Raw genomic sequence first — 26,786 nt, 5'->3', positions numbered from 1 at the left:
AAGTTACCACCCTCTGCTGCAGGATGTAAATAACCTCACTGTGAATCATCACCTACCTCTATTTATGCTGCAGTTCTGCACGCTGAGCTGTGGTGGTTCATGGGCTCCTTGATAATCGTCTAATACAGTTTTGATGCGATGGCAGGGCAAAAAATCAGCTTTGTGAGCTGTCAGAAACCGAAGTACCCTGCTTAAAAGTGAACTCCCTTATGTTACTGTTGTATTCTGCACCGAATAAATCTGCATTGCTTTTTTTTTCCTTAGTACCGTATTTGTTACAGAATTACTGTGGTTCTTTGAGGAGCAACATCTGAGATCATTATGACTGCTAGCAGGATGGTGGGACACAGGGAGACCATAGCATGAGTTTTCTGTCCAGCAGCATTTAGTATCTGGAGAAAGCAGGCACTGATGTTATTTCCTGTTGCTGGCTGTCATTCTGCATATAAGTTTGGCACCTCAGAGCAATTGCTTTGGATTAGAGATGGAATTGAGCATGCAAAGGAGAAATGGTACTTCCGTATATATAACAGAGAGCCTTGCAATGGCCCTTTGAACCAGCTCCTTTTTCTAGTCACTGCCTGTGAGCAGTATGCGTTTATCAGGCATGTGCAGCCCTTGGAAATAATAATAAAAAGCCAAAAATAAAACCAAAACTATATATGCTCAAAGTTGTGCAGGTCTATTCTGTGGCCTGGCTCTCTGTGTCCAAATTATGTAAGAACATTTGTTTATCCATGTAGTTATCTGTTCGTCTATGTGCCCACTCTGGTAGCCAGAAATGACCATGGTCCCTCTCTGTATAAACACAGCCAGCGACTACACAATTGTTCCTTGCTTCTGCAAGGTGCTTTATTTTTGTTTTGCTTCTTCAAGTGGCCTACTGCACAGTGAGTAGCTTAAGCTTCCATTATCTGTGAACAGCAGCAGTTATTTATATAAATGAAGTCATTGCATTTGCCTTATTGGCAGTGTAGTGGGTAGGAAATCTAATGGCCTAGTTTGCTGGAGCACTTTGGCGTTCAATTCTAGCATCGTGGGGCCTGCATCATCCATTAGCTTTTACAAGCTAGCACTATCAGTATTTATTCTGGATCTTAAATATCTTGGTTTTACTTAGGAAATACAAGATAAAACCAACAGGAGCATTCGAACATTCTGATATATTTCTTGTTTGGTTGATTTGCTTTAAAGAAGAAACAAGCTGATAGCTGAATTTTGCAGCTCATGACTTGTAGTTAATTAGCAAAATGCCCACAGATGGTTTTATGAGCTGATGGCAAAAAAGTCACAATGTTGTTAAAGGGTAAGCAGGATAATTTGTTCCTACAGAAGAGGCAAAATTTGTACATTTATTGTACATTTAATTTCTCCCTTTATGTCAATAGCAGAGGTCACCAAAATAATTGTCCATTTCTCCCCTATGTATATAAATATTTTTAAAGTAGGCATAAAGCCTTTCTCTGCTTAAGAAATGACATATGGAGATTTAGACGCTCTTCTGTTCGACGTTAACAAAACTACTGAGCTTTAAGAGTTACCTTTTATCTGTGAAAAACTAGTAATGAAATGAAATGCCTTTAATGAACCATGGATGTCATATAACTCATTTTGCAAGAAAAAAACAACTCTTATGTTTGTGCTGTATTTTTGCATCATCTTTTCCAGAAGGTATCTGCACAAATCTGTAACCACTGTCTTGTGATCCTGTTTGCTTCAGTTGTGTTCAGTCATCCAGTCCTTTCCTGCTACACTTGCAAGAGGTAACAGACATTAAATGGATATTTTACAGACTTTTAGAGAGGAAGACAAACAAATAAACAAAGAAATGATGGACAATATGTTTCTTTTGGAAATTTTCCATTCTATATTTTTATAAAAGCTTTCTTTGTGATAAATTTACTTTTGAAATATTTATATTGTGCTGATGCAGAATAACTATATTCGATGCTGTGTTCCATTAACCATTCTCACCTCAATTGTCTACAGCTTCCTCAGCCAGATCCCTTTTGCTTTAATGTATTCCATGGTTGGCTTCAGATCAGAAGTGATATTTCTGAAAGTAAATAAAATTTAGTCAGTCAATTTTTGGATTTCTCCACAGGTTTTAAGTTAGGCGAGGTGTCAGGATGTCATTTAATAGATGATGTAACATGGTGATTTTTAGATCTTAAGAAAAAGCAAAAGAGGTTTGATTTTCATAGGTTTAAAGTTCTGAACATGTTTGATTTTTCACTTGGTTTCTTTGTTAATTAATGTAAACCTGATGCCATTCTTTTTCACATTGTGAAATGAACTTACAAATGGTATTTTTCTTACCAGCTTTTAAATTTTTAGTCTCATCTAGACCTCTACCTTCAACTGAGATCAGTCATATTCCAGATAAACCTGCATTTCTGTGCTGAGTAGAAGTCTAGTTGACTACCTCCAGTGTATCCAACTACATTATAAATGTCTCTAGGTGATCAGGTGACTCTTCATACGACTTCAGAGAAGAGAAGTGCTGAAACTACCTGTGCTTCACTTTGTCAGTGTGCATAAAAAGAAGTCATTGAATTTTGATTCATATTTAAAAAACACTCCTGTGGTAGTTTCACACCAGTGAGTGACTCAGTTCTACCACACTGCTCTCTTAGTCCCCCTCCTCAAAAGAAGAGGGGGAGAAAAAATGATGAGAAAAGGGCTCATGGGTTGAGATAAGAACACGGAGATCACTCCCCAGTTACTGTCACAGGCAAAACAAACTCAGCAGAAGGGACATTAATCTAATTTATTGCCTATTACTAACAGACTAGAGCAATGAGAACTAAAAGCAAACACCTTCCCCCCATCCACCCTCTTCTGCCTCCTCGCTCATAGCAGCACAGTTGTGGTTTAACCCAGCGGGCAGCTCAGCACCGCAGAGCCATTTGCTCACTCATCCCAGTGGGACGGGAGAGAGAATCAGAAGAAAAAAGGTAAAACTCATGTGCTGAAATAAAGACAGTTTAGTAGGACAGAAAAAGAAGTGAAAATAATATAAAAAACAAGTGATGCACAATGCAATTGCTTACCACCCTCTGACCAATGCCCAGCCATTCCCCAAGCAGCAGTACACCCCCCTCAGCCAACGTCCCATAGTTACTGTTCAGCACAACACCACATGGCATGGGACATCCCTTTGGGCAGCCCGGGCCAGCTGTCCTGGCTGTGTCCCCTCCCAGCTCCTGGTGCACCCCCAGCCTCCTCGCTGGCAGGGCAGCACCAGGAGCTGGGACGTCCTTGGCTCTGTGTGAGCACTGCTCTGCCCCAGCTGAAACATTGGCTAGTTATCAGCATTATTCTCACCCTAAATCCAAAAGGCAGCACCATACCATCTACTAGAAAGACAAATAGCTCTATCCCAACCATACCAGGACAGCCGGGGAATAGGGGTTGCGGTCAGCCTGTAACATTTCATTTCTGCCACTCCTTCACAGTCACTCTCTGCCCCTGCTCTATGTGGGGCCTCCCACGGGATGCCATCCTTCCCGAACTGAGCCTGTGGGGGCTGCCCACATGCAGCAGCTCTTCAAGCACTGCTCCCACATGGCTCCATACCACGGGGTCCATCCCCCAGGAGCAAACTGCTCCAGCACAGGTCCCCCACGGGCGGCAGCTCCCCCCAGACCCCTGCTCCTGCGTGGGCTCCTCTCCACGGGCTGGAGCTCTGGCCTGGGGCCTGCTCCTGCGGGGGCTCTCCATGGGCCGCAGCCTCCTCCAGGCCACATCCACCTGCTCCACCGGGGGCTCCTCCACGGGGGGGCTGCAGCGTGGAGATCTGCTCCATGTGGGACCCATGGGCTGCAGGGGGACAGCCTGCTCCACCAGGGGCCTCTCCACAGGCCGCAGGGGAACTGCTGCTCCATGCCTGGAGCACCTCCTGCCCTCCTGCTGCACTGACCTTGGGGGCTGCAGGGCTGGTTCTCACTCCTCACTCTCCCAGCTGCTGTTGGGCAGCAGTTCCCCCCCCCCCCCCTCCCCCCCCCCCCCCGTTTTAAATCTCTCCCAGAGGCCCAACCAGCCTTGCTCCCTGCTCTGGCCAGTGGCAGGTCCCTTTTGGAGCCAGCTGGAGCTGGCTCTGACATGACAAGGGGCAGCTGCTGGGCTCTGCTCACAGAGGCCATTCCTGCAGCCCCCTGCTACCAAACCCTTGCCACGTAAACCCATTACAATTTCAGACAACACTAACAGGGTATATATGTGTATGTATATATACATGTGCATATATTTACATATGTGTGTGCATATATATATATATATATGGATACATAGTAGAAGTGTGGGTCCAGATTTTTTTGAGCATAAATTTGTTTTAGGAATGTTTTGGTTTCTTTAAAAATGACTGCGCTTGTTTAAAGGTAACCACATTTAGAATCAACAATGCCCATCCTAATGTTTCAGTTGGCTTCAATTGCCAATATGTTGATTGGGAGTTGTGTCCTATGAGTCCAGATTGGTTCATAGGTTTGAATAAGTAAAACGGATCTCAGTTTCAGAAATCAGTCATGAAGTAATCTGGAAATTAAATAACTATACCTGGTTTTGCCCTTGATGAGATATTTTCCTGTTGTGTAGGCAGAGGAAAGAAGCTCCTCATAATAAGCTAGAAGGAGCAGAGAGAATCAAGTACTTTCAATAGCATTAAGTCCCTCAACACTAATCCTTTAAGCACCCTCCAGCAGACTAGGAAGTTGATCTAACCTTTGCTGTCAGTACCTATCACCTAACCTTGCACGCTGCAAATGAATCATCTGAGCAGGGACAGTGTTGCAAACTCTTTCCATTTATTTGAAATTCTTGCAGTATTTGCTGTCTTATTCCAGTTTCATAGTTGTATGTTAGTACTTGAAAATCTGTAATAAGGGTTGCTTTTTTCTTTTTTTTTAATCTGTAGTCTTTGCTCTTAAAGAGGAAAAACTTAAAAAATGTGAAATATTTCTGCACTATTTACAAAATATTTTTAGAGATTATTATTGCAAACCAAGCTCTTGGAATTTTTGGATGATTTGGAATTATCAGTACTAGAGGAAATCTGCATCTCCATTGATTTCCTTCCCAAAACTTAAAGATTCCTTGCTTCACAGTCCACTAAATTGTTTTGTATCCTACCTAAACTGCTCTAAAATTAGAAGGATAGAAAGGCTGAGATACAGCAATGAGAATGTTGGCAGTTCTCCTCCACCTCCTCTGCAGAGCCAAAAGCAAAAGCTCTTTAATCTTACTGTGATAAATGTGATTGCTACTATTTTGTGTACACCAGAGTGTGTGTTACAGGTTATCTGGAGTCATGTTGCTTCTCCAGTTCTGATCAGACTTTGAGACATAACCTGTAAAACACAAAAGCTTGTAAAATGGAGCCCAAATACAAGAGTGCCAAGCACAAAATGACAGTCTTGATGCTGAAAGGCCTGTGGATGCATACACGTTTTCTTATTGGACCATTCAAAGTAGCTACAATTTTTCATCTTTGAGTGTGGCCACGCTTCCTGGTTTTTATGGTGAAAGTATTGAGTTATCTGGGCTGATTAGATTCCATTGTATGATAAGTGGGGCTGGAGGAAGAGGAGGAGGGAGTACTGAGAAGGTTCCCCAGACCTGGTACATGCCCATTGCATAATAACGTTAAGGTCAGAGCTTGAATTGACCCTCTGCCCAAGGAATGCAGACCCTCACATGTCCTTTCCCATGAAAAGATCCTAACTGTAAAGTGAGAGGTGACATTGGCCAGTCTTTAAAAAACAGTGAAGGATTACTTGGTCCAGAAAAAAAATCCTGCAGGAGGAAGTTTCCCTCCATAGTCCCATGATAAGGGGCATTCCCCAGGCAGAGGGAGGACGGAAGATTGATCCATACTTCCTGAATCAAGTTCAAAGCCCAGTGGAATCCTAATTACTGTGCTGCTATGACACATTTGTCATTAATTGTCCCTATGCACTGTCTCCACTGAGTGTTTCACAAGACAAGCAGCAAGCTGAGAATGCCAGCCCTGTCACTGCAGTCCTGATCTAGAGAGGGGCTAAGGCATGGTGATGCTTATTCATTTTGTCCATGAACAAAATGGAGTGCTCCTGGGTTGCTGTCATAAAGAAAAGAAAAATAGTGGCACAAGTTCCACTTCTGTTTCTAGCTGATTTTAAGAGGAAAAGTGTAAGCTGCCAGTGTGTGCTCAAAAAGTTCACAAGTCCAGCAGGACTGTAGAACCTGATTTCAGAAAAACTACTTAGATTGCATAGAGTTGCCTGAGGAAGATGAAATTTTAGGCACTTCTCTTCCACATTTCCTTCCAGCTGGTTTAGATGACCTTTGGATTATATGGAAACTGAGTGCTTAAAATAGGGCTTTTTGTAAATTCTGTGGAGGGATGTGTACGTCAAAAAGCCAGCCATCACCATGCTTTAGTCCTGTCTAGATTTGGACTGCAGTGACAATGCTGGCATTCTCAGCTTGCTTTTTGTCTTGTGAATTATTTTAGTAGAGCCAGTGGATAAGAAGGAGTAATTATGGAGGTGTCATAGCAGCACCACAATTAGTATTGCATTGAGCTGTGCAGTTAAATTTTATGCCTAATGCTCCCCTGCTGTCCCCCATCAGCATACTACATTTGAAGTACAGCTACAATTAAACCATCATAAAACAGAGTACACAACTAGACAAAATGATTAAAAGGAGCCTGAAACCACGTGTTGTGAGAGAGGAATGACTTTCTCATGACATTGGTTGCACTTGCTATAGTTAGTAGACTTCCAAGCACTTCAATTTGGTGATTTCCCCCTCTCTCCCTCTACCAATACTACAGAATGTGTCACCTTGGGCCCTATTATTTGTCCGACTGCAACAAAGCCTCATCCAGTATGATACAGAAGGACTATAAATAATCTTGGCTCTGTGTATGCTTGAATAGTTCAACATGCCTGAGATGCCTAGGCACAGTTTGTGAACACAGCTATATAATAATCTGTGGAATATAAAGCCAGTTCTGTTTTTGAAATTTACATTGGGCTTTGCTTTCTTTAGCTTGGATATTCACATCAACGCTGTTTTGCAGGAAGCAGGCAAAACATGAATGAAAAGTCCCACTGGGCTGTTGAAGACTGGAACACCTGCAAAAATTTGCGGCAATAACCCCAGGGTATTTTTGACTTGTTCTATATAGCATTTGTTCATTTCCCTTCTCCTATGGTATTCTGAATAAGGCACTCAGTATCATCCACCCACTAGAATAGAGGCAGAGAGAACATATATGGCTTAATTCGGGGCATTAAAAAACAAAGCATAACACCTATGTACTTACTGGATCAAACATAATTATCCAATGATTCAGTCTTCTGGGGTACATTTTCAAATCTACTGATCTCACAACTACGTTCTTGAACAAAGCATGTAGAGTTGCAGACATGCCCCAGAGCAATGCTTGTTAGGTAGCTTGGAGTGGGTCGGGATCTATAATCCAGGTAAATATTGGGGAGCTGCCTGGGACAGAGGTGGAAAGGCTTTGCCCATTGTCTTTTTTTTCCAGGCACTTAGGACTTTGCAGAAAGAGGAAGGAAGCAGCATGGAGGCTGAGAGCAAGGAGTACAACATCTGACTGAGGAGGAGACTTAAGATGTGTGGAGGTGAAAAAGCAAGCTCTGAAAGCCAAATCAATTGCAGAAAAGGCAAGTTGTCTTTTGTCTCATGGTCTGGAAACAGTCGGGAAGTGGTTGAGTGCAACCTTCAGTCTACCTGCACTGGTGAGGGCCTGAAAACAGTGCAGGCATGCAGGAACCAGCTCAGACCTTGCACCATTCAGTTGGAGGGTATAAGCTGACTCCACATCCCAAGTAATGTGCCCTAGAGACCTTCTGCCTGCATTGATTTTCTGTCACTCAGCCCCAGATATCTGTAATCTTGGATGAAAGGGAGATGAACCATACAGTAATCACATTGGGTCCAGTTCTCATGTGCCGAATTAGCACAGAAAAGTCTTAGTTCACATATACATATATGAATTTAAAGTGAGAGATTATCACTTGTCTGATGGCCATGACAGTCATCATCTTGCTGACTTGTCTCTTTTCAAGACAGCTTGCCTTTCTGCTAGGATCTGATTCTGTGAAACATATAGCACTGTTATAGCCAAATGCAAGTTATTTGGCTTCATGTAGCAGTAACAGAGAGCCTGTGTTATATAGAAATTTGTATTCACCTACCTAATGATACCTATATTTGGCAGTCTACTACAAATTAATGCAACATCCTGGTGTAATGCTGCACAGGGATCCTAGAGGCAAGTTGCCATTTTGCTTATTAGATTCTTTGCTTGTAAAACCATTCAGATCCCTACCAGATAAGCCCTTCAAACTTACTGAAGTTCTTATTTATAAAGACCTTAATGACTTCAAGAGGAAGACAGGTTACTACAACTTTTGCATGTGTCCTGTTCCAGAAAATATTTTATTGCTTGAAAATGCTATTGCTTTTATTTCCCCTAGAGCCTGCAATGCAATTCAGACAGAGAAATATATTTTATTCTGGGAACTTCGGTAATAAATGGAATGTTACTTATTCTATTTTCTCTACACTTTGCACTACAAAAACATGAATATCTTTTAATAACTCATTAAACTGACAGTCATTACAGTAGATTAATTCAAAAACATTGGTGAGAGCACTGTAAACTGTGCACTGAGGCCAAAATGTCTGTAACCATAAAAGTTTACTAAACTATGCCATCTAGAGGTCTTTGACGGAGCAAAAATAACACTTTAGGGTCTTCAGAGAAACGCTACGGTAGTATTGCTCTCTGTGTTGTCTTAGCTGTACATAATCCTAGTTAAAACTTTCTGCATGAAACTGGGAATGTGTACATGTTTTGGCTGGTGGCAGGGAATAAGCTGAGGTTAGTTTAATCATTTTTCTAATCTGAAAAAGCAATTTAAAATGGACTTACAGTTTATGGTTTAGAATTGTTATCTTCTATACGTATAGCAAGACTTTCAGTTTTTATTCACTTCATCTTTCTGATGTAGAACATAAAAAGACTTTTCAAATGCTAATGTATGATAAATAATAACATCATCTTTACAGTAAAGAAAAGTAAATGAGTCTAAAGCCAGTGGTAAATGTCCTCTTGTGACTATAGGTGATCAAAACTATCTGTGAAGAATGAGTGCACAGTAATGATTTGTGTTCCTAGAGGCTGCCTGTGCTTTAACAGATGCTAAAAAAAAGCTTTATAATTTTGAAAGCAAAGAAAATTCTTGAAAATAAAATAAAATGGAGTAGCAGAAATAGTGTTCATGAAGTTCACTCTGCAGAAAGGATTTCTGTAACAGGACTGCAAGATAAAAACAGATCTTCTAACATCCACTTTTTTTTTTAATCTTGTTTTTCATGGGCTGAGGATTTAAAACGGTACAAAAGTGTGCACATCTGATTTTTCTGTGTGTAAGTTTAAAAGATAGGCAGGTACAGGTTTGTTCCATTTACATCTTTATTTTCAGAGTAGCCTGGAAGCCAGAAGTCCCAAGAGGAACTTCCCCATTTAAACACAGAGGTTGTACAGAGGTGTGCAGAGATTTGTCTCCAGCAACTCTGAACTTTGATTCAAGTTCTAGATGTGACTATTTATGTGAACTGTTTTTTTTTTGTTGTTTGTTTTTCCTTCCCCTGAAGAAAAAACTGAATGAAAAGACTGCTAGTGAAAGGATTTTTTTTTTCCGTTTCCTCTTTTATTTGTCACTTTCTGACATCACTATAAATGTAGTGGAGTACACCTGTTATTGAGAAAGGACTAAATATTATTCTGATAGTAAATGTAGAGTCTGTGCTGGAAATCTTAGCTGAGATATAAGGAGGATTCCTCAGTGTGGCTTTGTAGAGATGAAAAAAAAAAGGGGGGGGAAAGAAAGAAAAGAAAAAAAAACTTCAGCACTTTCTGGAGGATCAAAAGTAGCAGGGAAGAAATTGCAGTATTGTTTTTTAAGCCTAGATTTCCCTCAGGAGAAAACTCAGTTTGAGAGACACTAAGGAATAAATCAGAGAGAAGCTTGGATCTCCAGGAAGCTATGTGGCTTTCTGAAAGTGGAAGCTGGATTTTATCCTTCCCTACTGAAGAAAGAAGCCAGTCTGCCTTGTTGATGTTGTAATGAAACATAAAATCAGCTGAGATTGTATTTATGTATGGGTTTCCTTTTTTAGAACCATTCTCTTATGTTTTGCTTCATTTATTACTTCAGCAGGCTAGTCTTACAAAAGCTGCTGGTCACAGGTTGCTAGGAGCAGCTGGCACAGAGGTGATGTGCAAGAGGCAGAGAGCTGTGTTAAGCCTCTGGTGGAATTACGCTTCTTGTGTGCACTTAAGGAACTCATAAAGAACAGAGCTGCAACCAGCTCCATAACCTAGATAGTGATATTAACCAGTAATTAAAACTTGATTCTCATCCTTCCCCACCTTTCCCTCCACTGTTCCTCACATGCCTTTAAAAATAGCCTAGAATATCTGTTATGAATATTAACTTTTCTGTTGCTTTAGAGACATGCAACATGCAGTGGTGAATTAATAATTAAAATCAGGAAACAAAGAGCAGAAACACTCAAGGGAGTCAGCAGCAATAATGTTATTAAAACAGTCAATTTAAGAGTCAGAATTTCTCAAATAATTTAAATGTTAACTTTTAAGATGACCTATAAAAGATCAAACAACATATAAATCATCAGCTACCACACCACTTTTTTGCATAATTGGTAGTTTATAATTAGCCTGTTTTTTCTGTTTCTGTGTTTCCAGATCCAGTGAAGCCTCATGAACTCAGATATCTTCTTAAAGGTGGAGGACACAAATAAATGAGATTTGGACACTCCAAGTAATACATACATCGCAATCAGAGGAGAAGAGGTGAGGAAAAAAAAAGGTAAATGATTAGATGCTAAGTTCTGTGTAGTCACAGTTAGGTTTTTACACATAATCAGATCTGCTATAGTACAAAGATAGTCTGAGTCTCTCTGCACTGTATTATCAGCAGTGGTATACTTAATGAAAGATAGGTAGGTTGTGTAAGCACTTTTGGGAATTGCTAGCTTTGTTCCAGAACTGTGGTTTGTTTTTCTTTTTTAACCCAAACATTTTTTTTGTTCCGTTTTTGGTGTTGCACACAGTTTCCTTCTCTCTTAACTGTTTGTGAGAGCATCTTTGTCTCATCCCTACTGGTGTTCCCCTGTAACGAACCATTTTCCAATCCTCTTCCTGCTTTTGCCCTTGTATAAAGCACCCAAGGCCCTTCAGACCCTGCAAAAATCTCCTATGGGACATGCATGTCACACAATGCACTCCCAACATGGCTAAAGTTGCTTTAATCTTACTGCATGCTTCTGACTTTTGTAAGGTAAATGGGAAGGTCTGAGCCAGGCCTTTCCTCCATTCTAGCTCTGAAGCTGCATGTATGATACTTCCTGGTGACAGCTCAGAGAGAGAGACAGTTGGTGTTAGTTTTCCTTTTTCTTTTTTTTTTTTCTTTTTTCCTTTAATCCTGATACAGAGGTCACTATCAAAACATTTTTTCTCTCTTCAGTTTTCCAGCTGCTGCTGCTTTGAATACCTACTTGTGCTGAGAGGCCACTAGATATGCTTCAGAGGAAGCCTGCCAAAATTTCAGAACCCTGCTGCTTCTCCTTGAGGGCAGACCACCCTCTTAGATATTGATCATAATAATAAAGAGTTGCTATCATTAATCATGGCTAACAATGGGAAACACATTAAATCTTGGGGATCTGAACCTAAAAGCATTTAATGCAGTGAATTTTATTCCACAAATGTTATACAAGGAGTTCTTGTATCTTCTCCCACAACATCTCATTCTGGGTACCCACAGAAACAAGAAACCAGAGGAGACGTGTTTCACAAGGAACCTCTGAAGCATTTATGAATGTTTTAAAACTGTAGGAATGTTCATTAGAAGTACAGAAAATTGCTTATTCATCAGTTGAAAGGTATTTCCTCTGCCTTTTACCCCGTTCAAATGGTCTTGCTGTTGTCATGTTGATTAAAAGTAACAATCCATTTTCTTACTTGAGTTCAGTCCCTAGTAGTAGAAACATGACAGGCAGTGGTAAGCTGCATTTTGTCTAGGGCTTTTCTAATTGGGACTCTGCCTGTGTGCTAGAGGTCCTTTTGATTATCAGCGCTCCAGGAAGAAAGCTTGATTTAAATCACCACCTTGGAATTAAAATGCGTATATGTGGGGGGAAATGGTTTTTAAGTAGTTTGATTTTTATAAAAATTTATAATGGGGAAAAGAAAAACTTTGAAAGTTTGCATTTCTTTCTCCCTCTCATTATTTGTGCGGTTAATCTGCTGGTAAAAGTATTAGGGCTCTAAACTCTAATCTTTAAAGTTTAAGGCATGATGTCTTTTCCCACTGCCATACCAAGCCTGTTAATTATATATGTTGCAGTAGCATCCAGAAGCCGGTATCAGGATCAAAACCTTGTAATCACAGAATCACAGAATCATCTAGGTTGGAAGAGACCTCCAAGATCATCTAGTCCAACCTCTGCCCTAACACTAACAAGACCTCCACTAAACCATATCACTAAGGGCTACATCTAAACGTCTTTTAAAGACCTCCAGGGATGGCGACTCAACCACCTCCCTGGGCAGCCCATTCCAATGCCTAACAACCCTTTCAGTAAAGAAGTTCTTCCTAACATCCAACCTAAACCTCCCCTGGCGCAACTTTAGCCCATTCCCCCTTGTCCTGTCACCAGGCACGTGGGAGAATAGACCAACCCCCACCTCTCTACAGCCTCCCTTAAGGTACCTATAAAGAACAATAAGGTCTCCCCTGAGCCTCCTGTTCTCCAGGCTGAACAACCCCAGCTCCCTCAGCCGCTCCTCGTAAGACTTGTTCTCCAGACCCCTCACCAGCTTCGTCGCCCTTCTCTGGACTCTCTCGAACACCTCCATGTCCTTCTTGTAGCGAGGGGCCCAAAACTGAACACAGCACTCGAGGTGCGGCCTCACCAGAGCCGAGTACAGGGGGACAATCACCTCCCTAGACCTGCTGGCCACACTGCTTCTTATACAAGCCAGGATGCTGTTGGCCTTCCTGGCCACCTGAGCACACTGCTGGCTCATATTCAGCTGACTATCAACCAGTATTCCCAGGTCCTTCTCTGCCAGGTCCTTCTCTGCTTTCCAACCACTCCTCTCCCAGCCTGTAGTGCTGCTTGGGGTTGTTACGCCCCAGATGTAGGACCCAGCACTTGGCCTTGTTGAACTTCATACAGTTGACCTCAGCCCATCGGTCCAGCCTATCCAGATCCTCCTGCAGAGCCTTCCTTCCCTCGAGCAGATCGACACACGCACCTAACTTGGTGTCATCTGCAAACTTACTGAGGGTGCACTCGATCCCCTCATCCAGGTCATCGATATTGAAGAGGACTGACCCCAGCACTGAGCCCTGGGGGACTCCACTAGTAACTGGCCTCCAACTGGATTTGGCTCCATTCACCACTACTCTTTGGGCCCGGCCATCCAGCCAGTTTTTAACCCAACGAAGCGTACGCAAGTCCAAGCCCCGAGCAGCCAGTTTCTTGAGGAGAATGTTGTGGGAAACGGTGTCAAAAGCCTTACTGAAGTCAAGGTAGACCACATCCACAGCCTTCCCCTCATCCACCAAGTGCGTCACTTGGTCATAGAAGGAGATCAGGTTCGTCAAGCAGGACCTACCTTTCATAAACCCATGCTGACTGGGCCTGATCACCTGGTTGCCCTGCAAGTGCCGCGTGATGACAGTCAAGATAATCTGCTCCATGATCTTCCCTGGCACTGAGGTCAAACTAACAGACCTATAGTTCCCCGGGTCTACCCTCCGACCCTTCTTGTAGATGGGCGTCACATTTGCTAGCCGCCAGTCGACTGGAACCTCCCCCGATAGCCAGGACTGCCGATAAATGATGGAAAGCGGCTTGGCCAGCTCCTCCGCCAGTTCGCTCAGTACCCTCGGGTGGATCCCATCCGGCCCCACCGACTTGCGTACATCCAAGTGCTGTAGCAGGTCGCCAACCATTTCCTCATGGATAGTGAGGGCCACATCCTGCTCCCCATCCCCTTCCACCAGCTCAGGGTACCAGGTATCCAGAGAATAACTGGTCTTGCCGCTAAAGACTGAGGCAAAGAAGGCACTGAGCACCTCAGCCTTTTCCTCATCTTTTGTAACTAAGTTTCCCCCCGCATCCAGTAAAGGATGGAGATTCTCCTTAGTCCTCCTTTTTGTGTTGATGTATTTGTAAAAACGTTTTTTGTTATCTTTAACGGCAGTAGCCAGATTGAGCTCCAGACAAGCTTTGGCCCTTCTAATTTTGTCCCTGCACAGCCTCGCAACATCCTTAAAGTCCTCTTGAGTAGCCCGCCCTCTTCTCCAAAGATTATAAACCCTCCTTTTTCTCCTAAGCTCAAGCCACAACTCTCTGTTCAGCCAGGCTGGTCTTCTTCCACGCCGGCTCGTCTTTGGGCACATGGGGACAGACCGCTCCTGAGCCATTAAGATTTCCTTCTTGAAGAGTGCCCAGCCTTCCTGGACTCCTTTACCCTTCAGAACCTCCTCCCAAGGGACTCTGCCAACCAGCATCCTGAGCAGCTCAAAGTCAGCCCTCCGGAAGTCCAAGACAGTGGTTTTACTCGTCCCCTTCCTGACTTCGCCAAGAATAGAGAACTGAACCACTTCGTGGTCACTCTGCCCAATACAGCTCTCGACCACCACAACTCCCACCAGTCCGTCACTGTTTGTGAACAGAAGGTCTAGCAGGGCACCTTCCCTGGTAGGCTCTCTAACCAGCTGCGTCAGGAAGCTATCTTCCACGTTCTCCAGAAACCTCCTACACTGCTTTCTCTGGGCTGTGTTGTGCTTCCAGGATATGTCTGGGAAGTTGAAGTCCCCCACGAGAACAAGCGCTGACGATTTCGCGGCTTCTGCCAGCTGCCTGTAGAACTCCTCATCAGTCTCCTCATCTTGGTTTGGCGGTCTATAACAGACCCCCCCCAGGATGCTTGCCTTGTTGGCCTTCCCTCTGATCCTAACCCATAGGGACTCAACCTTATCATTCCCATCCTCAAGTTCCTCAACATCAAGACACCCTCTAATATAGAGAGCCACACCACCACCCGTTCTGTGCTGCCTGTCCCTTCTGAAGAGCCTATAGCCAGACATTGCAGCACTCCAGTCATGAGAGTGGTCCCACCACGTTTCCGTGATGGCAACCAAGTCATAGCCTGCCTGCTGCACGATGGCTTCCAGCTCCTCTTGTTTGTTACCCATGCTGCATGCATTAGTGTAGATGCACTTCAGCTGGGCCATTGCCTTCTCCCCTGGCCTTGCCATTGTTCCCCCTGTTACAGCTCCAACAACCCTAATTTCAGCCCCATCCCCCTTCTTTCCTAGTTTAAAGCCCTCTCAATGAGCCCTGCCAGCTCCTGGGCTAGGATCCATTTTCCCCTTAGAGATAGGGACCCGTCTGCGGTCACCAGGCTGGGTGCCGAGTAAAGCACCCCATGGTCAAAAAACGCAAAATTTCTGTGTTGGCACCAGCCTCTGAACCACATGTTAATCAGGTGGGCTTTCCGTGTCCTGTCGGTACCCCTCCCTGCCACTGCAGGGATAGATGAAAACACCACTTGTACTCCCGCTCCATCCACTAACCGTCCCAGTCCCCTAAAGTCCCGTTTAATAGCGTTCAGGCTTCTCTCTTCAGTATCATCACTGCCAGCCTGGACTATCAAAAGAGAGTAGTAGTCAGAAGGGCGAACCAGGTTAGGAAGCTTCCTGGCAACATCCCTGACCCTGGCCCCAGGGAGGCAGCAGACTTCCCTATGGGTAGGGTCAGGTCGACAAATAGGGCCCTCTGTTCCCCTGAGAAGGGAGTCACCTACTACGATCACCCTTCTGTCTTGGTGGAGGCAGTCTTGAGGGGTGGAGTCAGCTTCCTTGCCCTAGGTATCCTCCTGGGTAGACTTTCTACCTCGTCCTCACCCACCAGTCTCTCAAGCTCCAGGGCCTCAAATCTGTTGTGTAAGGGCACCTGGGAAGGTGGGGCCGGTAGGGGGGGGGGGGCATTGCCTGCGAGGTCGAGCAGGGACCTGTCTCCATCCCTCCTTAACTCCTAGGTCCCCTCCCTCTGCCCAACAGCGACAGGGCAGGGGGTCCATCCCCATTTGGGGTGTCTCACCCCGGCACCTCTCCTTCAGGCCCTGCAGGGAGTCACTCCACCAGTCTATCTCCCGCTCACACTCCCTGATAGCCCTCAACCTATCCACCTCCTCTTTGAGTTCTGCCACTAGGCAGACCAGGTCATCCACCTGCTCACACCTCACACACACGGTGCCTCTGCCTCCTTCAGATGGCAGCAACAGGCTCAGACAGTCCCTGCACCCAGAGACCTGAACTGCCACATTGTTGAGCAGGCGGTCAGTCTGGGTGGCCACAGACTTTCTAGAGAGAGCGCTCTGCCTGGTGAAGACCAGCGCAGCCTAGCTAGCAGTCGACAGCCGTTAAAGGTGTTGTTCTTATGGGCAGGGGGGGAAACTCTGCCCTCTCCGCCCTTCCTGCTCGCCCTGCCTGCGCAAACTGCCGCGCCCCACCCTTCTGACGCGCCACGCCCTGTTTGCTCGCCCTGGTCGCCGCGCTCCTGGTCGCTCACACTCCCCAGGGGCTGCTTTTGAACGGCCGGGGAGGGGGCGCTGCTGGCTCCGCCTACGCCTCGTCAGCCTCCCTCGCGGGGGTTGCCGGGTCCTGGCGGCTCCGTCGAGTGGCGTCGATGCTGGAAAAAAGAGCCCTGCCTGTCTCGATCCCCCGCTCCGCTGCAGAACGCGTCTGCCCCGGAGCCGATCGCCTCGGCAAGTCAAATGCACTTTGCTATGCACTGAAATAGAAAGACATCTTTTCCCTCACCACTGCTCCCTCCCTTGCCTGAGATTTTTCAATCATCATTTCGTAGCAGCAGGCTCTGAACTTCCCTGAGCTCACCATGTGGTACCTGCCATGGAAGGAAAAACGCGTTACTCGATTCATTTTAGAAATGATTTTTCGATACGTCAAGATAAAAGGGCCTGGGGATATAAACAAGCTTGGAAATATTTCAAGATCAGGTAGACATAATTAGAACATAGACTGTTGATTAGATTGTTTCATTTCACAACAATGTGAATTTAATCACGTTGGAAATTGGTTACGGGATTTCTTGTGGAGATTAGATATTTCTATCGCATTTTAGCCTCCTTTAATTACACAAATAAATACTGGTTGTTTACTCTCGTTTTTTGTTTTTTTTTAACTTACTTTTTCCCTGACAGTGTGTGGCAGTAACTAGGCCTGCCACTCAGCAGCATGTGAGACCTCCTCGCAGTGCCTGTTGGGGAAGGCTGCTGCCCTCCTTCTTCCACACAATGATCGCTCCGCTACTAGCTCCCTGATTCCTCCCCCCCCCCCCGACCAGAGATCTGGTCCCTTCAGTTTGAAACACTGACACCACAGCAGAAGTCACTGTGTCCAGTTCAGGCTATTCAGAAGTGCCATTCTGGGGCAAAAATAAGGAGAGTGTCTTGATGCCTGAAGTACTCAATGTACGCAGAGGCTTCAGCTGCAACATGGTGCACCACAAGGGCCTGAGCTAGGCCTGGCTGCCAGAGTGCCCTTCCAGCGCAACAAGCTGGTCTGCAGAGATGCCCCAGGAGTTGAATTGTCACGCGAGTGTGACAAGGGCACCTGAGTTTAGAAGGCCTGCCACCATGCCATGTATCGGCAGCAGAGGCAGCTCTGGCTCCTCTGCACCTGGTGATGGTCACATCTGTTCCCCTGTGCAGGTGCATCAGAAACAGCCTGGCCAGCAGGACTAGGAAAGTGATTGTCCCCTCGTTCGTGGCACTGGTGAGACCACACCTCAGGTATTGTGTTCAGTTTTGGGCCCCTCGCTACAAGGATATCGAGTTCATTGAGCATGGCAGAGGGAGCAATAAAGCTGGTGAAGAGCCTAGAAAATGAGGCTTATGAAGAGCGTCTGAGGGAACTGAGGCTGTTTAGTTTGGAGAAGAGGAATCTGAGGGGAAACCTCATTGGTCTCCACAACTACCCGAAAGGACGTTGTAGTGCGGAGGGTGCCAGTCTCTTTTCTCAGGTGATGAAGTGACCGAGTGTGAGGAAACTGTCTCAGGTTGCACCAAGGGAGGTTTAGATTGGATGTTAAGAAGAACTTCTTCAAGGAGAGGGTGGTCAAGCATTGGAACGGGCTGCCCAGGTAAGTGGTGGAGTCCCCATCCCTGGAGGTATTTAAGAGACATGTGGACATAGCACCAAGGGACATGGTTTAGCGAAGGACTCAGAAGGTCACATTGATGGTTAGTCTTGACCTTGAAAGTCTTTTCCAGTCTAGATGATTCTATGATTCTATGAGGCTACAGCCGCCCTGAAGGAAAAGAAGTCACCCTCCTTGGCAGTGTGCACTAGCTTCCTACTGTTTTCTGTGTCACTCCTGCTGTGCATTGTACTGCTGGCTCCTTGGCGACGTGGCACAGTGGTCCTCTGCCTTTACAGCCACAGAACAGCACATGTGGCGATAAGCAGTGGCTGGCTTATGAAAGCCCACCTGGAGTGCCTTCCTGCAATCCAGGTTTTATATCTGGGACGTACCAAAGTCAAACTAGCTGCAACGTCAATGTTTCTCCTAGGCTTCTGCATGCAGTTTGAATCCTCATTATCATTCAGTATGACAGAGGAAGCTTATAAAGTTGCAGGAGACTGAATGCGCTAAGGCCTGATAATCTTACAGGAAAACAAATTTGTTGATTTCCTATGAGCTTCCCACATCTTGTGCCTCTTAGGTCAGCTTCATGCACAGTTTTAGTCAAATTCACATGCTGCCTGGACTAACAGCCTTGTACAAATTATATGTCATCTCGTCAGTCCATACACTCACCAGATGCCACTAGTAAGGCTTTGATAGTATCTACCCTTCCGTAACTATTTCCTGATTACAAAGCTTTTTATGTTTTTTCCTTTTTTTTTTTTCTTTTTTTTTTTTTCCCTGTAGTTCCACCCCAATGTATGAAATACATCTTTGGTGACACAGGTCTGCAAGCAGTCTGCTTCAAAACTGCAGGTACATATTACCTTACGGGCAGGTGGCATAATTTCCAAAATGTAACATAACATTAAGAAATGGATAACCTGCTGCAGGTTATATGCAGGTTATATGATTAAGGTTTACAAACTCTGCATTTACCTGTGAGACTCAATTTGATAAAGTAGACTTTAAATAAAGTGTTTTTAACAGAACTTTTTTACTGCAACAGAAGTCTGTTAAACTTAGGATGGAATGAGCAAGCTTTCTGAATGCCATCCAATGTGAATGATTTCATATAAAAGCCTAGGACATGTTAAAAGCTGTTATCTCCATGTGTACATAACCAGACAGCAATATCGTCATCTTGAGCATTTTTTGCAGGTAAGGGAGACTAGTATAACAGCGCTAAAGGTTTTTGTGTCTCCTCCTTCTATGGATTGATTTTGAAAACTTGATTCTAATGTGCACACTGCAGGAGAATCTGTTCTTAAAAACATTTAATATGATGAAGAAACAAAGGAAAAATTGTGAGAAGGAAATGTAACAATAAATTATGATATGGAGAAGACAATGTTGATGAGAAGTAAAAAAAAAAAAGACAAAAGTAGAAAAGACAGTAGAAAGATAAGGAGAATATTCAAACGTAAATTCAAAACATAAGAACTATAGAGCCAATTAGAGGAGACTTTAACAATGAAATCAAAATTTTGATGAGTCATTTAAAGAGATTAATAGATAACATGGTCACATGGTCATCATTGTTTTAATCTTTTTTGTTGTCTGTTGGCTATTGATGACTGTTCAGTCTTGCTTCTTCTTTTTTTTTTCTTTTTTTTTAATTGAAGGTTTTCCATGGCAATACTGTATTCCTTTTAACCAAACTACTATTCCCTTGGTCACCAATAGCTCCCGAAACATCATTAAAACTTTCTGTAACTCACAAACCTGTCTCTTGCAAGTATAGTTGCCTCACAGAAACAGTGGTCTGAAATTCCCAGAGGAAATGCCTCGTGTGGTCAAGTGGGCTTTGTGAACCAAATAAAATAGTTTGAGGTTCAGAAAATCTCCATCTTAACAGTGTCCCCAACTCCTAGTTTATCTGGGATTTGAAGAAACCAGTCAGGCAAAGCAGTTCAAACCTGATGCTGGAGACACTGTAAAATTTTAACATAAAAAGGAGATGCATTTCTCTATGCCCCAGTGAATACCAAAACATATTCAATACCACCGAGTTAATGTAAATGTGACAAACCAGTTTTAGTATAACATTCTATATTATCTCTTTGCATACTATCTAGCATTTTTTCTGCAGTGCAATTTATAAAGGCAAAAAAAAAACACAAATAAGAATGAGGATAAGGTGGAGGCATTTAATGCCCGCCTCCCCACAGTATTTAATAATAATGACAAATCTTTAGCTGCCCAAACCTTGGAGTTGGGGGACCATGACAGGGGGAGTAGTGATTTTCCATCTCTGGCCACCAAAATTGTAAGGGAAGCCCATGGGACCTGATGGGGATTCACCCCAGAGTGCTGAAGGAGTTAGGAGATGTTATAGCTGAACCGCTCTCTGCAATTTATTAATGTCATAGGAGTCTAGGGACATCCCTGCTGACTGGAAACTAGCCAACATTATACTCATCTACAAAAAGGGCGTGAGAGAAGACCCAAGAAGCTACAGACCTGTTAGTCTAACCTCAGTCTCTGGAAAAGTTATGGAGAAGATTGTCCTGGGGGTTGTTGAAAGGCAGTTAAAGAACAAAGTCATTATCAGCCATAATTCATCAAGGGAAAGTCCTGCTTTAGTAATTTGATCTCTTTCTAGGATAAGCTCACCTGTTTGGTGGATGAAGGGAAGGCAGCAGATGTAATCTTTCTGAATTTTAGTAAGGCCTTTCGTACTGTCCCTCACAGCATCCTTCTGGACAAATTGTCCAACTGTGAGATAAACAAGTTCATGCTACACTGGGTAATGAGCTGTCTCAACGGTAGGGCTCAAAGGGTTGTAGTGATTGGGGCTGGCAGCTGGTCACTGATGGTGTTCCCAATTCTATGACCAGTCCTGTTCAACATTTTTATCAATGGTCTGGATACAGAAGTGGCATGAATCCTTGGCAAGTTTGCTGATGATACTAAACTTGGAGGGAGTCAACAGATGCATCGGAGCATTGGACAATCATCAACAGCATGAAGTTCAACAAAGGAAACTGCTGGGATATGCACCTGGGACGAAGTAACGCTGAACACACGTACAGACTGGGAGAGGAGAGGCTGGAGAGCAGCTCAGCAGGAAGGCGTCTGGGAGTGCTGGTAGACAGGAGGCTCAATGTGAGCCAACAGGGTGCCCTGGCAGCCAAGAGGACAAACCAAATTTTGGGGTGCATTTAACACAACACAGCCAGCTGGTCAAAAGAGGTGATTATCCTGCTATATTTACCACAGGTGCAGTGTCATGTTGAATATTGTGCACAGTTCTGGTTTTCACAATATAAAAAGGATGTCAGGGTACTTGAAAGCATCCAGAGGAGGGCAACAAGGCTGGTAAAAGGGCTGGAGGGCACGTGCTGTGAAGAGAGGCTGAGGACGCCTGGGTTGTCTGGTCTGTAGAAGAGGAGGCCGAGAGATGACCTCACTGCTTTCCACAGCTTCCCGAGGAGGGGAGGCAGAGAGGGAGGTGCCGGTCTCTGCTCCCTGAAAACGAATGACATGACACATGGGAACGGCACAAAGCTGGGCCTGGGGAGTTTCAGACTGGGCACTGGGAACAATTTATTTCCCGTAAGGGTGGTTGAACACCAGAGCAGGCTTCCTAGTGAGCCTGGCAGTGTTCAAGAGGGATTTTGTCACTGCCCTCAGTGATGTGCTTTGACTTTTGGTTAGCCTTGAAATGGTCAGGCAGTTGGACTAGATGATCTTTGAAGGTCCGTTCCAACTGAACTTTCTGTTCTAAACAATATGTAAAGATACAATACACAAGAGATTAATTTAGGGGCATAAGTGTGCTTTGGGGGTCCATGCTGTGTCATGAGAGGAAGTACATTCAGATACCAAGGAAAGACCCTTCTGTTCATCCATGAAGGTTAGGTTGTTTCACCATGTTTGCCGTTTTGAAAATGAATTCTTCTTGGTTCGAGTGATGTTTTGCCTAGGGCAAAATCAGCAGAATACAGAACGTCTCTGGGATTAGTATGCTTTAATTAAACTATACATACTTGGGTTAAAAAAGCAGCAGGATGTGTATGTTTTCTTGTAGGTAAGTTGTTCTTATCCCAAGGACTTTGTTATCTGCAGCCCATTTCTTTATGAACTGGTTCTGTGTTGCCGAAGTGACAGTGAGTGACCAGTTACTGCCAGCTCTTCAGCTTCTCCTACAAGAATTTTCTGGTCACAGTCCCAAGGTGTTGTCTGGTCACTAAAGTTCGATGTGTAGGTGGGAATGGAGGGCGTTCTGGAGCATGAGAGCTTCCCTTAGAAACAAAGAAAGCCCATTGTGGCCAATGTGTTGGGAGAGATTACCACCCATTTGGATGAAGCACAGTGCCTAAAAATTGCCTACCAGCTCTCCGTCGTGCGACGTGATTGCACTTACCAAATAGGAGTTAGGAAGCTAAAGTAGTTCAATATTATTAAACAGTAATAATAATACTCTGCAGTTCCACATCATTTTCAGTCCAGTAGTGTCAAAATGCATGCCTGCCATTAATGAAAGCAAACAACATATCCCTGAGATAGAAAGTCAGTGTTCTAATTTTAGTGATGCAGATGACGAAGCACAACATGGTAATGTGACTGTCCCAAGGACAAACACAGCAGGACGGTGGCAATGGCAGAAACATTAATGAGATTTTTCTGATGTAATCAGAAGAAAGAGTTTCAACAGACCAAGAACTAGACTCTAGGCTGAGGGTGGATCCAGGATACAAAATGTACAATGATTACACTGATTCCTTCTTCCTTGCCATAGGCTTAATGTTCTTCAGTGATTGTTTTAGTGGTGCCCCAGGGCTCTGCTCTGCCAGGCTCCTTGCACACAAGTAAAAAAAGATATTCCTTATCCAATAGCATAGGTTACAGACTGCATTTCATCCGTTATAAATTTACAAGAATTCAAGATTTCCCTGGGAAAAAAAAATCAAGGAAAACAAAATAAATGTCTGTATTTCACAGAACGTTGTATTTTGGATTTATTTCCAATGTTCTCACAGAGCAAGGATATACATTACACTATATGTATCACTTAGCAATAAGTGACATAAAGAAATATAAGAAGGTAGACTAATGATTTTGTCAATGTCCTCATCAGTCTATTCCAATCTTGTCTGCAATGCAAAGCATAAAGAAAAGAGATTGATGCCTTTTTTTTTTTAATTTTAAATCTGAAGTAAATGTGTTGAACAGTAAATCCCAACCTGACAGATTTCATCAGTTCTCTGTATAACAAGCACTCTCTTTCAATCTTAAAATGTCACCACTGCGTAAACCTTTTCAATGTTCCCTCCTATTCTCTAAACCCCTTATAAACCCATTATGATTTTAAAAAGATTTTATTTCTTACAACTACTGCATAGTGAAGGTAAAACCAATTTCTTCATTTCCAGGATGCTGTAACCTGAAATAATTTCCAGAGTATTTAGATTGAAACTTCCATGAAGAATATACACTTATTTGTCCCCTGGTAAGAAAAAATGTTGAAGTGTATACGTTACTTAATTTGCTAGAGATAAAAAATGCCCATAAATACAGTGGTGTTACTTTAAATATTTAAAGTACACTAAAGAAAATAAATAATGCTATGATTTTCACTGCAGCAGCTGACAGCTGGATGGCTTTAAATCTTAGTGGAAACAACATTTCTGGATGCTCAGAGCTTCCACTGTTCCATTTCGGCTAAAGGCAGGATTACTTGAGCTGTATTATATCCTCCATCTCATTTTCAGCTCTATTGCACCAATTATGCAGCCTGGAGTCTTATAGAGGCTTATATTGAGCTTCAGATAGATATAAGAAGGTAGTCTATATTCTCTGTGATAAAAATAGTCATTAATTACTGAGACTTGTAAACCGCTTAGCATTCTTCTTAATGTGGTACATCAGGCATTTTACTTCATTCTATAGCTAATCATCCAAGAAGAGAGGAGAAAAATACTTCATGAAGAATATGATCTTTCTTAGTTGGAATTGAATGCTGGAGTTAGAGGGATCTACAGAAATGGCTTAGCCACTTCAGTCTGAATTTGCTTTTCAAGGGCTGCATTGTTTGTGTCTATAAAATTGATTAAAAGTTGATGTTTAAGGCAGCCCCTTGTGAAGGATTCACCAATGTAATCAAATGCCTTCCTTAATCTGCACAGAGGTGTGATTGCACAGAAACAAAGTCTTATCTAACTGGAAAAGATATTCTCCAGTAGGAGGGTGCCAGAGTGAGCTAGCAAAAGTCATTTTAAAATTCCTAAAAAGGACTAGAACAACAGCAGAGACTTGTTAAATTTTATATCCATGCAATTAATGCACCAGCCTGTCCAAATATTAAATGGCTAGTTATCATTCACCTGTTTGCCGGTCTGTGTATGACAGAAGACAACCAATCAATAGTAATCAAAAAAGAAAACAACAACAAAAAAAACACATCAAACATTCAATCTGTTTTCAAATCCATGTACTTCATATCATAAGCCAGCCTGAATAGACCTAGTGAGTACTAAGTGAATAACTTCAACTTTCATGATTTTTTTAAGAACAATGTATTCAGTCTCTTAAAAAAAACAAAAACAAAAACACTCATTTAATCTTTTTTTTTTTTCCAATATTTATTTACCATTTAATTTTTCTTCATTTTGAAAAGTATCCATCTGCAGCTTTTTCTTGCTTCTCCTGAGAAGGATGGTTTAATTACAGGAGCAACTGATTTTAGGTCTTTTATGGCTTCCATTACCACAGTACCGAAGTGCCTCTCTGTGCATATTTCATCCACATAAAAAAACTTTCCTTGTAGCTGAGAAACAATACTCATTCTATTCAGTCTGGAAAATAATATACATGGAAGCTCAGGATTTATCTGCTATGTGGCATCCAGAAGCCTTCATGTCCTGAGTTACGTGCCTCAGCCGCACACAGTCTATGATAGGCATCACTTTGCATGAGCCTTCCTAAACCCCAAGCATTTATGTGGTGTTGAAACCAGAGTCAGATCAGGGCTGGTAGGGAGCCAGGGAATCTCCTGCCAGGTCACTGGCTGGAGGATGGAGGGCACCAGGACTGGGGACTGCACCGCAGCATGCAACTGTTTAGGGTAGGTACGAGCACAGCCTACCTTGCATTCAGACAACATTTGTGTTTGCAGATGGCAGTCTGTCTATGATAGCTTTGTTCAACTTCTGGGAGAAAATGTACGTGATTTACCCAAGGGAAAGTCCTCCAATTTTATACCGACAGGAGAAGCACTGAATTGTTGATTCCAGTCCAGCACCAGCTTCTCTGTGGATAATGGTGTCTGGAAAGAATAGTATATAGATTAATATTGGTCCATTAATGTTGGTCCAGTAGAAGATAACATCGATCTTAAAAGCTATGTTTTGCTTGTATCCTTAAATCACCAGAGCTACAAAAACACTATCAGAAGCTAAGTTTTACAACTGAGTGAGTTAATGTGAACTCACTGGTAATTCTTTAGACTTACTAAAAGGGGAACCAGACTCCAAAACAAGCCAATGCATACAACAGATGTACAAATGTTTAGAGATACTAAGTGAATTACAGTAGAGGCTTCTTGTGTTCCAGAGCTGCAAGAGAGCACAGCCGTGAGGAATCATCAGCAGATCAGAACTCATTGCTCGCTTCAAAATCCTTCAGGAGTAAAACAAAAACAAAATCCAAAACTTATGGCAGACAAACTTTAGACGCTGGATTTAGGGATATTTGCTTTGATCACCTTGACAAAAGTAAGTTATTGTTGTTTTAAAATGCTGTATTTATACTTGTGTATTACACCAGCCAGTAAGAGCCCTCCTTGTAAGCTGTGAACTGAGTCTAAGACTGCACTCCCTCATCCCTGCCCCACTGTAACAGCTTCCAAAAGAATGAAAAGCCTATAGATGATGTGATCTAATTCAAAGGTGCATGGAGCAAAGGTGCTCCATCTTTGACAATAAAAAAATAAATATTTTTTTGTCAACAGACTAATTTTAGAAAAAGCTCCAAATATGTCACATCAGCCTCTTTTTCTAATATTTTCTTCTCATTTTCTTCCTCTTGACAATAATGACAAGAATAAATAGGGTCTTATTTATTGCTGTATTTGTCCGTGTCCCTTTAGGTTTGTACCTCTAGTATGACAGAGGGCTGTTGGTGATGGAGTATCCAAAAACTGCATGGGGCATTTAAGCTTCTATGATCAGGTTGAAGCAGATGAATTCAGCCTGGTAGTTTTGAAAAGTGTCATAAACACTGGGAACCTAGAAGAAGGTAAGTTTTTTCAAATTGTTTACTCTTAATTATCTTAGTCATGGGTATAATCAACACTTAAAAGATGAGAAAATAAAATAAATCTTCTGCTGACCGAGAAAGATATTTGACATGAACAGCATTTTTTTTCTTTTTCTCCCAGTATGTATTTTCATCCTTCTAATTTTATCCAGTGTTTTTCTTGACCTTCATGTTTGTTGCAAGCAAACAAT

At 43.1% G+C, this 26,786-nt stretch overlaps 1 long non-coding RNA gene across 1 annotated transcript in view; it reads left to right on the top strand.

Annotated features, from left to right (window-relative positions):
• The first annotated feature begins 16,128 nt into the window (after positions 1-16,128).
• Positions 16,129-26,786, top strand: part of LOC106040242 (uncharacterized) — a 69,131-nt gene continuing 58,473 nt past the window's right edge. Inside the window, exons 1-5 of the long non-coding RNA XR_010833154.1 lie at positions 16,129-18,288; positions 19,081-19,149; positions 23,712-23,788; positions 25,891-26,051; positions 26,426-26,574. This is a non-coding gene — a long non-coding RNA (uncharacterized lncRNA). The remainder of the gene's footprint in view (positions 18,289-19,080; positions 19,150-23,711; positions 23,789-25,890; positions 26,052-26,425; positions 26,575-26,786) is intronic.

The sequence above is a fragment of the Anser cygnoides genome, chromosome 1 (assembly GCF_040182565.1).
Source record: "Anser cygnoides isolate HZ-2024a breed goose chromosome 1, Taihu_goose_T2T_genome, whole genome shotgun sequence".
In the NCBI taxonomy this organism is placed as follows: Eukaryota; Metazoa; Chordata; class Aves; order Anseriformes; family Anatidae; genus Anser; species Anser cygnoides.
This window is presented reverse-complemented; position numbering and strand designations above follow the sequence as displayed.